The sequence below is a fragment of the Rhinolophus sinicus genome, linkage group LG05 (assembly GCF_036562045.2).
Source record: "Rhinolophus sinicus isolate RSC01 linkage group LG05, ASM3656204v1, whole genome shotgun sequence".
Classification (NCBI taxonomy): domain Eukaryota; kingdom Metazoa; phylum Chordata; class Mammalia; order Chiroptera; family Rhinolophidae; genus Rhinolophus; species Rhinolophus sinicus.
Genome location: NC_133755.1, coordinates 80085414 through 80101222, shown reverse-complemented (window position 1 = coordinate 80101222; position 15809 = coordinate 80085414).

The window sequence follows — 15809 nt, the reverse complement described above, 5'->3', positions numbered from 1 at the left end:
TGGCCACCAGCCTCTCATGGCAGCATACATGGCAACCCAAATTCAATAACCTAGAAGAAATGGACAAGTTCTTAGAAACATACAGCCTTCCTAGGCTGAACCATGAAGAACTGGAAAATCTAAACAGACCGATCACCAGTAATGAAATTGAATCAGTCATCCAAAACCTTCCCAAAAGCAAAAGTTCAGGACCAGATGGCTTCACTAGTGAATTCTACCAAACTTTCAAAGAGGATCTAATACCAATCCTGCTCAAACTTTTCCAAAAAATTGAAGAAGAGACAGTACTCCCTAACTCATTTTATGAGGCCATCATTACCCTGATACCAAACCTGGTAAAGATAACACAAAAAACGAAAACTACAGACCAATATCTCTGAGGAATACACATGCAAAAATCCTAAACAAAATTCTAGCAAATCCAATGCAACAATGCATTAAAAAGATTATTCATCACAACCAAGTGGGGTTCATCCCAGGGGCACAAGGAACATCCTTGTGCCCCTGGGATGAAAATCCATCAATGTGATACATCACATAAACAAAATAAAGGACAAAAATCATATGACTATATCAATAGATGCAGAAAAAAACATTTGACAAGATATAACATCCATTTATGATTAAAACACTTAATAAAATGGGTATAGAAGGAAAATACCTTGACATAATAAAGGCCACATATGACAAACCCTCAACTAATCTCATAATTAATGGTGAAAAATTGAAGCCCTTTGCTCTATGTTCAGGAACATGACAGGGCTGTCCCCTATCACCTCTGGTTTTCAACATAGTGTTGGAAGTCCTCGCCAGAGCAATCAAGCTAGAGAAAGAAATAAAAGGCATCCAAATTGGGAATGAAGAAGTTAAATTGTCACTCTTTGCAGATGACATGGTGCTATATATAGAAAACCCTAAAGACTCCACCAAAAAGCTATTAGAAACAATCAACGAATACAGTAAAGTTGCCGGCTACAAAATCAACGTACAAAAGTCCATTACATTCCTACATACTAACAATGAAATCTCAGAAAAAGAAATAATAAAAAAAAAAAATTCCTTTTGCAATTGCAACAAAAAGACTAAAATACCTACGAATAAACTTAACCAAGGATGTGAAAGACCTATATGCTGAAAACTATAATTCATTTTTAAAAGAAATTGAAGAAGATACAAAGAAATGGAAAAACATTCCGTGCTCATGGATTGGAAGGATCAACATAGTTAAAATGGCCATATTACCCAAAGCAATATACAGATTTAATGCAATCCCCATCAAAATCCCAATGGCATTTTTTAAAGAAATAGAACACATATCATCAGATTTGTTTGGAAACACAAAAGACTCCGAATAGCCAAAGCAATCTTAAGAAAAAAGAACAATAATGGAGGTATCACACTTCCTGATTTAGCTTGTACTACAGGGCAACAATAACCAAAACAGCATGGTATTGGCAGAAAAACAGACACATAGACCAATGGAATAGAATATAGAACCCAGAAATAAAACCACATAAATATGTACAGACAATTTTTGACAAAGAAGCAAAAAACATACAATGTTGAAAAGACAGCCTCTTGAATAAATGGTGCTGGCAGAATTGGAAAGTCACGTGCAAAAGAATGAAACTGGACTGCTATCTGTCAACATGAACCAAAATTAATTCAAAATGGATCAAAGACTTAAGCATAAGAACTGAAACAATAAACTGCATAGAAGAAAACATAGGTACTAAACTTATGGACCTTGGGTTCAAAGAGCATTTTATGAATTTGACTCCAAAGGCAATGGAAGTAAAAGCTAAAATAAATGAATGGGACTATATGAAACTTAAAAGCTTCTGCACAGCAAAAGAAACCATCAACAAAATAAAGAGTCCACCAACTGTCGGAGCCTGCCAACGAGACGAACGGTTCCTGAAGTGGGGAGTGAGGATTGAGAAAAAAATAGACAAGAGACAAAGATGGGATCGGGAGGGCTAGCAGTTCTAATTAGACTGCAGCGCCTACTTTATTTTTCTGCTTTCTTTTATACACACAGAAACAAGAAGGTTACATAAAGCGGCTGAGGCAGCAAGTACAGATTAGTTATGTTTTCTCAAAGTTTGGCCCTGATTGTCTTTAGACCTTTTGATATTGTCCCATTCCCGGGGCAGCTGGTGTCTGTTTGTTCTTTATGCTTATCGGAGTTCCCCTTAGCGATCCCCCAAACTCTGCTTGAAGTTACATTTTCTTAACCCTTAATGCTCCAGCTCCCTACAACCAACTGAATGGGAGAAGATTTTTGTAAACAGTGTCTCTGATAAGGGGTTAATATCCAAAATATACAAGGAATTCATGCAACTCAACAATAGAAAAACAACCCAATTAAAAAATGGGCAGAGGACCTGAAGAGACATTTCTCCAAAGAGTACATACAAATGGCAAATAGACATATGAAAAAATGCTCAACATCACTAATCATCAGAAAAATGCAAATCAAAACCACAATGAGATATCACCTCACCCCAGTCAGAATGGCTATCATCAACAAGACAAATAATAACAAATGTTGGAGAGGCTGTGGAGAAAAAGGAACCCTCATACACTGTTGGTGGGAATGCAGACTGGCACAGCTGTTATGGAAGGCAGTGTGGAGGTTCCTCAAAAAATTACAAATAGAATTGCCATATGACCCAGCAATCCCTCTCCTGGGTATCTACCAAAAAAATCTGAAAACATTTATAGATAAAGACACGTGTGCTCCAATGTTCATTGCAGCTTTATTTACGGTGGCCAAGACATGGAAACAAACAAAATGTCCTTCGATAGATGAATGGGTAAAGAAGTTGTGGTATATATACACAATGGAATACTATTCGACGGTAAGAAAAGATGATATAGGAACATTTGTGACAACATGGATGGATCTTGAGAGTGTAATGTTGAGCGAAATAAGTCAGACAGAAAAAGCAGAGAACCATGTGATTTCACTGATATGTGGTATATGAACCAAAAACAACAAAAGAACAAAACAAACAAATGAGAAACAGAAACTCATAGACACAGACAATAGTTTAGTGGTTACCAAGGGTAAGGGGGGTGGGGGGTGGGGGATGGGAGATGAAGGTAAAGGGGATCAAATATATGGTGATGGAAGGAGAACTGACTCTGGGTGATGAACACACAATGGGATTTATAGATGATGTAATACAGAATTGTACACCTGAAATCTATGTAATTTTACTAACAATTGTCACCCCAATAAATTTAATTTAAAAAAAATTGTGAATAGATTTACCATATATCCCAGGAATCCCTCTCCTGGGTATCTACCAAAAAAATCTGAAAATATTTATACATAAAGACACGTGTGCTCCAATGTTCATTGCAGCTTTGTTTACGGTGGCCAAGACATGGAAACAACCAAAATGTCCTGCGATAGATGAATGGATAAAGAAGTTGTGGTATATATACACAATGGAATACCATTTGGCGGTAAGAAAAGATGAAATAGGACCATTTGTGACAACATGGATGGATCTTGAGATTATAATGCTACGCGAAATAAGTCAGAAAGAAAAAGCAGAGAACCATTTCACTGATTTCACTGATATGTGGTATATGGACCAAAAACAACAGAAGAACAAGACAAACAAATGAGAAACAAAAACTCATAGACGCAGACAATAGTTTAGTGGTTACCAGAGGGTAAGGGGGGTGGGGGATGGAGATGAGGGTAAGGGGGATCAAATATATGGTGATGGAAGGAGACTGACTCTGGGTGGTGAACACACAATGTGATTTATAGATGATTTAATACATAATTGTACACCTGAAATCTATGTAACTTTACTAACAATTGTCACCCCAATAAACTTTAATTAAAAAAAAGAATTTTATATGTATAACGATTGAATTTTATGGTATGTAAATTATATCTCAATAAACCTCTTAAAAACAATCTGTTTGAAAAAGAGATCTTCCTAAGCAAGACAAAGTGCAAAATACATAAAGGAAAAGCATGTTTGATAAAAATTAAAAATTTCTTTGCATGGAGAAAATAAAATTAAAAGAAATATATAAAGCTCAGGAAAAAAATTAGCAACACACGATAGACATTGGGTCTTCTTGTTATGTAAAATTTCCAACAAGTCAATAAAAAGATGAACAAAAACCCAACAGACAATTGGGCAAAGTGTAGACTATTTATAGAGAATTTAGCAATAGTCAATAAACATAAAATACTTATTCAAACTAATAATCAGAAAAATGCAAATTCAACTAAAAGTGCAATGAAATATTTCTTCTTCCAAATTGACAAATATGATAGTTTTTAAAAAAAAACTCAGTACTTTAGGAGATTCTATGGAAATGGACTTTCTTCTATACTGTCATTGGGATTGTGAGTGGGTGGCAACAGTAGCCATTGAATTTCAAAATGTAAATGCTACAAGATCAACAACAACAAAAATTCATTTCTAGAGTTTTATCTTAAAAAACATACAATATAAGCTGAAGGAGATATAAAATTAAATGTTTATTGTACCAGAGTTTGGAATAATAAAAGCATATCCAAATTCTAAAAGAAAAACTGACAAATTTGTCTCAGTTGTAAAAAAGCTGTACGTCAAAAACTTGTAAAATATGTAAAATACAGCATGCTGCAAGATGGTACATGGTGGTATGAGCATAAATTGGTACACCCCTTTGGGTATTTTGGATAATGTAATACTTCCATCCTAGGTCTTTACCCTCCAGATAAATTCTCACATACATGCGCAAGACTACATATAAAAAATGTAACAGAACAGGAAAAATGTCCGATAGAGAACAGGTAAATTAATGAATAGTCATATTAGGGAATAATATACAAAGTTTTAAGTGAATGAACTAACACTATGAACATAGCTAAGAAAAATAATCATAAATCATAGTACCAGATAGGACAATAAAAGTTATCAGGGCCATCATTACCTGCCACTATAAGAACCAAAATATGTGTAAACTAAACTAACTAGGTAAACTGGGAAAATCATTTATTTTTATTTTTTTTATTAGTTTCAGGTGTAAAGAACAACAGTGGTTAGATATTCATATACCTCAGAAAGTGATACACCAATAAGTCTATTACCCATCTGATACTTTACATAGTTATTAGAATATTATTGACTATATTACCTGTACTGTATTGTATATCCCTGTGACGCTATGCATCTTAAAATTAAAGTTGACATTCAATATTATTTTATATTAGTTTTAGGTACAGTGTCAGGTGGGTACTAGAAAAACATTACTTTTAAAGAATTTGAAGAGCTATAGATACTAAGAATTCTAACAATGCCAAATGCTGGAGATGGACATCTTCTGCTTAGGTGAGCAGGGACATCCCTCGGGTCCTCTGCTGAACATCAACATGGGTGGGAGACTGGGCTTGGCACAGAAAGGGAGGTTGTGATGGGGGAAGGAGAAACCAGCAAAGTTTTATATAGCCATGTGGGATTGTGTGATGGATTGGATGGATCTGTAGAGGTTCCTTGTCAAATGATTCTCCTTCCAGAACTTTGCTGAGTTCCTGGTGGTGGTATGGGAGATTGGGAAGTAAATAGAAGGGAGAAAAACTTTTCTATAATTTCATACAAATAAGCATCAGTAAGGAAATCAAAGATATCAACAATACATTTCATGATCTTTACCTAACTGACATTTATAATTGACATGTGTATTGACTACATCCAATAACTACAGCATAAATATTTCCTTAAATGTCATAAACAAATCTCTAATCCATGAAGCATACCAATCCATGAAAAAGCTCATAAAACAAGTATCAGTAAATTTCACAGGATTAAAATCACATAAATATATATATATGTATATACATATATATATTTATATGTACGTATGTATGTATGTATGTATTTTGGCTACTATCTTATTAAATTACAAATCAATAATACTGAGACAATAGCCAAATTTTTGGAAGCAGGGTAATGCATTTCTCAATAATCCATAACTTATCAAAGAATAAATAGGATGAGAAATTAGAAAATTTTTTGAAATAAGAGAATTTGAAAACAGATTTTCAAAATTTAGGATATGCAACCAAGGCAGTTCCTAGAGGAAAAATATTTTTTAACTAAATTTATTGGGGTGACATTGGTTAGTAAAATTATATAGGTTTCAAGTGTACATTTCTATAATACACCATCTATATAATGCATTATCTGTTCAACACCCAAAGTCAGTTCTCCTTTCATCACCATATATTGGGGGTGCCATAAAAATGTATACGTATTTTAAGAGATGTTATCTTAAAATGTGTATACATCATTTTGTTGGCACCCTATATATTTGACTCCCTTTACTCTCCTCTATCACTCCCTCCCCCCTTACCCTCTAGTAACCACTAAACTGTTGCCTGTGTCTATGAGTTTTTGCTTCTTTGTCTTGTTCCTTTGTTGCTTTCAGTTTTATATCCCACAAATGTGTGAAATCATATGGTTCCTGACTTTTTCTGTCTATTGTGCTTAGCATGATAATCTCAAGATCCATTCATGTTGTCACAAACGGCAGTATTTCATCTTTTCTTATGGCAGAGTAGAATTCCGTGGTGTATATATACCACATCTTCTTTATCCAATCATCTAATTGTTTCCATGTCTTGGCCACTGTAAATAATGTTGCAATAAGCATTGGGGTACATATAGCTTTACAGATAAATGTTTCCAGATTTTTTGGGGGTAGATACACAGGATAGGGATTGCTGGGTCATACAGTAATTCTATTCTTAATTTTTTAAGGAACCTCCATACTGTTTTCCATAGCATCTGTACCAATTTACATTCCCACCAACAGTGCACAAAGTCTGACAATTAAGTTCATGAACTTGTTGCAACAATGTTGCTAACTTTTTTTCAATATCAGAGGGATTATTCATTATGAATTCGTACCAAATGGACAAACAGTTAACCAAGTTTACTATTTGGAAGTGCTGAAAAGACTGCATGAAGACGACCTGAACTTTTTGCCAACAATTCATGGCTCTTGCATCACGACAATGCACGAGCTCACACAGCACTGTCTGTGAGGGAGTTTTTAGCCAACAAACAAATAACTGTATTGGAACACCCTCCCTACTCACTTAATCTGGCCCCCAATGACTTCTTTATTTACCCAAATATAAAGGAAATATTGAAAGGAAGACATTTTGATGACATTCAGGACATCAAGATTATACAACAGCTCTGATGGCCATTCCAAAAAAAGAGTCCAAAATTGCTTTGAAAGGAGGACTAGGTGCTGGAATCGGTGCATAGCTTCCCAAGGGGAGTACTTCGAAGGTGACCGTAGTGATATTCAGCAATGAGGTATGTAGCACTTTTTCTAGGATGAGTTCGTGATCTTAATTGTCAGAGGGTTCCTTTTCCTCCACAACATCCAAGGAGAAAGTTTATAGATTAAAATGTTTATATAATAAAAAGAGCTACATATAAAAAACAGAGATCTAAACTTTCAAGAATCAAAGAAAAGTAAATTTAACTCAAAAAAGTAGAATAAAGGAAATAATAAAGGTGAAAGAATATACAATTGAAAATAGATGTATATGCCGAGGACATCGACAAGGGCGAGGTGTCCTCCGCCAGGAGCTCAGGCAGCGGGCCCACTACCGGCGGAGAAGTACCAGTGGGACGTGGCCGAGAGCCGCAAGATCTGGTGCTTTCAGCCCAATGGCACTGGGCCCTCACCGACGTCACGAAGCGTGTGGGGCGCCTCAGTAAGATCAAGGACAGCGTGGTGGCCGGCTTCCAGCGGCCACTAAAGAGGGCACACTGTGCGAGGGGAACACGCGGGCTGTGCGCTTCCATGTCATGACTTAAGGCTGTGTGCTAATGCCACCCACTGCGGGGGTGGCCATCCACTGGCCCAGGCTGCCTCTATGCCAGCGTGCCGACCACCCAGCCCGGGCTTGTGGAGTCCATCTACCTTGTGGCGAGCTAGTGTTCAGAACAAGTGGTCGGTGGCATCTGTGTTGTCTTGAACAGGAAGTGGGATCACGTCTTTGAGGAGTCCCAGGTGGCTGGCACCCCGATGTTTGTCGTGAAGGCCAACCCGCCTGTCAATGGGTCCTTTGGCTTCACCGCCAACCTGAGGTCCAACACGGGTGGCCAGGCCTCCCCTCAGTGCGTGTTTGACCCCTGGCAGATCCTTCCAGGAGGCGCCTTCGACACACCAGCAGTCCCAGCCAAGTGGTGGCCAAGGTGCGCAAGCACAAAGGCCTGAAGGAAGGCATCCTGGCCCTGGCCAACTTCCTGGACTGCCCTTCCTGCAGCCTGCCACGCGGGTGCAGCCCCTCGCTGGCCCACAATCAACCACAAAAGCAAGCCGTCACATTCTCAGGACACCTCGGGACTGTCCAGACCAATGACATGCACCTGGCAGGCTCTGGGGCCACTCTGTGCCATCGCTCAACATGAACACTTGATGCCGTTTCTTTCGATATTTATTTCAAGATTTCAGAAGGAACAGAAATGCCCTAGCCATGGGGATTTATTTGGCTGGTGGGGAGGCGGGATGGGGCACCCAACACTGTTTTCTTTTCTTTCTTCCCCCCCCCCCATTTCAGAGGGAAACTCTTGTCCAAAAATATTTTAAATAAATGCATGAAGAGCTTTATTTGGGTAAATGACCACTCGTGGATTTTACCCAAGAAAAGGGGAAGGAAGGAGTAGTAGACATTTTTCTTTGGACAGAAGCTAGAAAGGCAGGAAATATTATGCAATGTTATGAGCACCTCCAGCTGTATTAGTGCCATTGGTATAATAAATCTGATTATGGTGGTGAAAAACGAAAGAAAAGAAAATAGATGTACAATAAAGAAAATCAGTTGAGCCAGAGCTTTCCTCTTTCTCTTTCTTTCTCTCTCTCTCTCTCTCTCTCTCTCTCTCTCTCTCTCTCTCTCTCTCTCTCCCCCCCTTTTCTTCCCTTCCTTCTTTTCTTTTCTTTTGATAAACCACATATAAGACTGATAAAGAAGAAAAAGCAAAACTACAAATTATTAACATCTGCAATGAAAAAGATGACATTTCTACAAATCTTACAGGCATTAAAAAGATACTAAGAAGATACATTAAAGAATTTTGTATTAGTGCTTTTGATATTTTAGATGAAATTCCTTTAAAAACACAATATTTTATTATCTATTTCTGGGTATCAAATTTCTCCAAAACTTAATGGCTTAAAATTCTAGCCATTTAATGATTTTTCTCAGTTCTGGGTACTGATTGAGCTTAGTGGGTGGTTCTCACTTCAGATCTTTCATGGAGTTGTAGTCAAATGGTAGCTGAGTCTGAGATCCTCCGGAGGTTCACCTGGGGCACTGAGGCACTTTCTCTCTCTGCATGAAGTTCCAGTGGCTCTAACGTGGCCTGTGGCCCCACCAGCAGTGAGACAAACTTCTTACTTGACATCTTGGGACCCCAAAGAGAAAAGTGAAAGCTGCAAGACTTCTTTAGACCTCACCTTAGAACTTGTGAGGTATCATTTCCACCACATACTAACAAGCAAAGTGAGTCAGGGCTTGTCCAGATTCCAGGGAAGGGGAAATACAACCTACCGCCCCATGAAATGAATGGCAAACAATTTGTACCCTTCCTTAATCTGAACCCCATAATTTACCAAGACTGACACCCACTCACACAATCTGTATAGTTTTACATCTGATTAAAAAATTGCAACTATTAATAAAACCATTCCTCCACAGAAATTCAAGGCCCAGTTTGCTTCAATGTTGAATTTTATCTAAATATTTTCAATCCATCTGGAATTGATTTTTATTGATAATTTGAGTAGGTATCACAGTTAATTTTCTGAAAGGGACATTCAAATGACCTCGCAGCATTTATTGAAAAGACCATCTTTTCCCCATTGCTCTGCATTGCCACCATAGACCAGAGCATTTTATTTGGAAGGGGATATGTTTGTAGAGTTTCTATTTTGCTCTGTTGTGCAGTTTGTTTACACTTGAGGCAACACCACACTGTGTTAATTAATATACCACATTATGTTAACAAATATAGCTAATACCACACAATGTTAACTCCTATGCCTTTTGTTATCTTGTACTAAATCTTTCCAGTTTGTTCTTATTTTTCAAACGCTCCTTGGCTAATCTCAGACTACAGTATTTACATGAATTTTAAATTCAGTTTGACAATGCTCGCATACTAAAAAAAGAAACAAGAAACAAGAAAAAAACAAAGCAAGCGAACAAGCAAACAAAAATTTTTGCCATGATCTTTTTTTTTTAATTTATTGGGTGACAATTGTTAGTAAAATTACATAGATTTCAGGTGTACAATTCTGTATTACATCATCTATAAATCCCATTGTGTATTCACCACCCAGAGTCAGTTCTCTTTCCATCACCATATATTTGATCCCCCTTACCCTCATCTCCCACCCCTCCCTCCCCCCTTACCCTCTGGTAACCACTAAACTATTGATCTTAATGAGATTTTTACTGAATACAGATTAATTTGGAAAGAACTGACATCTTGAAAATATTTACTCAAGATCTCTAAACTGTATTCTCATCATTGATGTAGGTCCATTAATTTTTCCCAATGATGTTTTCTAGCTTACAGTATAGAAATTTTGTTCATCTTTTGTTAGAATTATTCCCAGATACTTAACATTTTTACTGCTACTGTGAATACTATCATTTCCTTTTTATAATTAAAAATTATTTTTAATTACAGTGATCATTCAGTTTTATATTAGTTTCAGGTGCACAGCATAGTGGTTAGATGTTTATGTAATTTGAGAAGTGATCCCCCTGATAAATCTAGTGCCCATCTGAAATTGTACATAGTTATTATAATATTATTGACTCTATTCCTTATGCTGTACTTTATATCCCCATGACTATTTTGTAACTCAAATTTTACTTCTTAATCCCTTCACCTGTTTTCATCCAGCCCAACAATCACCTTTCCATCTGGCAACCTTCGTTTTGTTCTTTGTTTCTATGAATTTGTTTCTGTTTTGTTTGTTCATTTATTTTGTTTTTTAGATTCCACATATAAGTGAAATCATACGGTATTTGTCTTTCACTGTGTGACTTACTTCACTTGACATAATACACTCTAGGTCCCTTCATAGTGTTGTAAATTATAAGATACCATTTTCTTATGGCCACGTAATAGTCTGTTGTATATATGTACCCCTTCTTCTTTATCCAATTATCTATTGATGGACACTTAGTTTGCTTTCATAGCTTGGCTAATGTACATAATGCTACAACAAACACAGGGATGCATATATCTTTCTGAATTAGTGTTTTGGATTTCTTTAGATAAATACCCAGAAGTGGGATTGCTGAGTCATATGGTACTCAATTTTAATATTTTGAGGAACCTCCAAACTGTTTTCAACAGTGTGTGCACCAATTTGCAGTTCTATCAACAGTGCATGAGGGTTCCCTTTTCTCCTCATCTTCATTAGCAATTGTTTGTTGATTTAGAGAAGATAGCCATTCTGACAGGAGTGATGTGGTTTTTCATTGTGGTTTTAAATCGTATTTCTCTGATAAGTGACATTGAGCATCTTCCCATATGTCTGTTGGCCATGTGTACGTCCTCTTTGGAGAAATGTCTGTTCAGGCCTTCTGCCCATTTTTTTAATTGAATTGTTTGTTTTTTTGGTGTTGAGTTGTATGAGTTCTTTATGTATTTTGGATACTAACCCATTACTAGATGTATCCTTGGCAAATATCTTCTCCATTCAGTAGGATGTCTTTTTGTTTTGTTGATGGTTTCCTTTGTTATGCAAAACTTTGTAGATTGATATAGTGCCACTTGTTTATTTTTTCTTTTGTTTCCCTTGCCCAAGGAGACATATCCAGAAATATACTACTATGAGAAATGTCAATGAGTTTATTGCCTATGCGTTCTTCTAAGAGTTTTATGGTTTCATGTCTTATGTTTAACTCTTTAACCTATTGTGATTTTTTTCTTGTATATGGTGTAAAACAGTGGTCCGGTTTAATTTTTTTGTCTATATCTGTTTGTTTTCCCAACAGCATTTATTGAATAGACTGTCGACCTCATTGCCTATCCTTGCCTCCTCTGTCAGATCAACTGACCGCATAATCGTGAGTTTAGTTCTGGGCTCTCTATTCTGTTCCATTGATCTATGTGTCTGTTTTTATGCCAGTACCATGTTGTGCTTTTTTAAAGGTTTTTTTTTTAATTTATTAAATTTATTGAGGTGACATTGGCTAGTAAAATTATATAGGTTTCGAGTATACATTTCTATAATGCATCATCCATGCATTGCATTGTGTTCACCACCCAGAGTCTGTTCTCCTTCCATCACTGTACATTTGACCCCCTTTTCCCTCTTCTATCAGCCCCCCACCCCCTTAACTTCTGGTAACCACTAAACTGTTAGCTAGTATACAATAATATATTAATTTCAGGTGTACACCATACTTATTCAACATTTATATACCTAGAAAAATGATCGCCGTGGTAAATCCAACAACCAACAGAGATCATTCCATGCTATCACAATATTATTGACTATATTTCCTGTGTCGTATGTTAATTACATTGCCAAGACTTATTTGTTTTCCAACTAGAAATTTGAACCTCTTAATCCACTGTTCCTTTGGATTTATGGAAACTTTGCAGGCCAGAAGAGATTAGCATAAAATATTGAAAGTGATGAAAAATAAAGACCTACAACCAAGATTACTCTACCCACCAAAGCTATCATTCGGAATAAAAAAACAGATACACAGCTTCACAGACAAGAAAAACTACATTACCACCAAACCAGTATTACAATGAATGTTATAGGGATTTCTTTAAGATAAAACAAACTAAAATGGCAAAAGATAGAGTGGCTGAATGGATAAGAAAACAATACCCTTACATATACTGTCTTCAAGAGACTCACTTCACATAGAAAGATACACGCAGACTAAAAGTAAAGAAATGGAAAAAGATATCTCATGAAAATGAAACAAACAAACAAAAACTGGAGTAGCAATACTTATTCAAGATAAAATAGACTTTAAAACAAAGGCTATAACAAGGACAGTAAGGGCCTAGTAATCCCACCTCCGGGTATTTATCTGAATAAATCCAAAATGGTACCTCGAGAGGTCATGTGCATCCATATGTGCATTGCAGCATTATTTACAATAGTCAAGATATGAAGGCAACATGGATGTCCCTGAATTAATAAATGGATAAAGAAAAGGTGGTACATATATACAATAGAATATTACTCATCCATTAACAAGAATGAAATCTTGTCATCTGCAACACCTTGGATGGACCTAGAGGGTATTGTGTTGGGTATAGTAAGTCATACAGAGAAAGACAAATGCCATGTGATTTCACTTATATGTGGAATCTAAAGAACAAATAAACAAATAATAAAACATAAACAAACTCATAGATACAGAGAACATTTTGGTGGTTGACCAGAAGTCTGAGGAGCTCATCTTTGAATAGGATATAGTGTCTCTCTATCAGTCCAGCTGCTTGGATCCTGTAAGCTGGTTGGAAATTCCACAAGATTCCATTTTCTGAACAACTTAGAATGTAACATGGATACCTTGATCTGAATCTATGACGTCTGGTGGACCAAGGAGATTAATATTTACCTGGCTAAAAGGGAGATTACATAATGGGAAGCAACATTTCTGGAAGAAGAAGCCAGCAGAAGTCCAGTGAAGGTATTGATGATGGTGGTTGCATACCTACTAGCTCCTGCAGAAGGCAGCAGGGGCCCAATAAAATCGTTTTGTCATACCTAGTAGGGTAAGTTTTCCCAGGGCAGAAGTCTCCATCTGGGAGCCTTCCAGAGTTTTGTTTGGGAGTGAAAAGGGCAATTATCTACCAGCACTTTGGCCAGAGCTGGTTGAGGGGGTTGCCACAACGATATACTCAGTCAGTGAGTACTGTCACTCCTCTATTTCCTGATGTAGTATGTGCTCACTGTGCTAATAGGCATAGCATGTCTGGTGGAATAGTTGTGTCTGGGGGCTGCGTCTGGTACTCTGGGAGTGGCTTGTTCAGGGCCTTGGAGCAGGCATGTAAATTGGATAAGGCGTCTACAATGTTACTACAATGTGCTTCTTTTGGAGTGTGTATACTGAGATGAGTGACCACAATTGGCAAATGTGAGTTGCCTATTTCTTTCCAAATGGAGGCATTCTAGACATGCTTTTACTTCATTGTGAAATTATTCTTTTGCCATTGTCCAGACCAGACTCTAAGCTCTATGAGTAAAATGTCAGATGTCAGTAAAAATGTGCCCTTAAGAGTGTCATTTTTATGGCCTGTTGTAAAGCCAGCTCTGCCAGTTGGGATGAACTTGAAGAACCATCTGGACTAGGACTGTGTCACTGCAGGATGATATTCTGCAGCCTTCCTGTGGGCTACATTGTGTGCAGTGATGGAAAGTACAACAGCTCCCTTTCCATGTCAGATGGTTGGTCCCTAGGGGCTCTCCGAACCTCTAGAGAGGCCAGCATGGGGTCACCCCAGTAGTACCTCAGTGTCAGTGGGCAAGGGTTTGAGCATGGGGGAAGCCTAATCCTCCTGTGATTTGGAAAGGCCTTTGACGTCAGGTTTAGCCCTTCCTGAAGACACCATTTCCATTTTAACATTTCATGTTAACAGGGAATTCTCAGTGTCTGTGCACAGCTCCTGATATGCTGAATCCCTGACTCAAGGCACAGCGGGGACTTGTGTGTGAAGTAGTATGAGCTGTAAGTTTGTTATGGTCTCTGTCTGTAAAGGGGCCCAGCAGGCTGCCAAGATTTGGTGCTTGAGTGGCATGTACCAGCTTGACATCTGGAGCAGACATTTGGTCCAGAACTCAATGGCAGCCAGGTACAGCTTTGCTTAGTTCAGAGACTCCATGAGTTGTAATCAGGCATCTCCAGTGATTCAATTCAGAAGGCAGAGCCCAGAGGCACAAAGGACAAGGCCTGTTGTGTGGTCTTCTGAGCCAGTTGTAAGGCAGTTTGTAAAGGTCCTTCCCATTGGAAAGAAGCCAGTGTGCATGTAACAGGATAAATAGGCCTAAGTAAAATGGATAAGTGTGGAATATGTTGCCTCCAAAAGGTAAAGAGGCCTAATATGTACATACTGTGCCGGACGTAGTGTACTGGGAAGATCGATTGTGAGGAGCTGGTGTTTTACAGTGAGAGTACTTGCTTGGCTCTCAGGTGACCACGCTATGCTGAGAAACTTAACAGAAGTGGCCAGACCTTGGATCTTTTATTGGGCAAGGGCCCATCCTCTCTGCTATAAATGTGTTACAGGTGCGAGTCTTCCCAGGTATGATATTCAGAGGGTCCTGTAGTACAATGGCACTTATATAATGCCAAAGGTGGAAGGGCGTTAGTGTGAGTGAATTTAGCTGTTGGCTGCGTAGGTTATATATAATGGCGGGGCTATTTATTTATTTATTTTTAAGTAAATTTTTTTATTAGTTTCAGGTGTACAAACCAACATAACAGTTAGACATTTAAGCCTCTCATAAAGTGATAAGCCACCCCCTAAGATACTACCCCTCTGACATCTCATATAGCTGTTACAATACCATTGACTATCTTCCCTATGTTGTGCTCCACATCCCGTGACTATATATACCTATATATTTATTTATAGTTGACATTCAATATTATTCTACTTCAGCTTCAGGTGTATCATGCATTGGACACAGTCTATAAAGTGATCCCCCTGATAAATCCAGTGCCCATCTGGCACCTTACATGATCTTTATAACATTGTTGATTATATTCT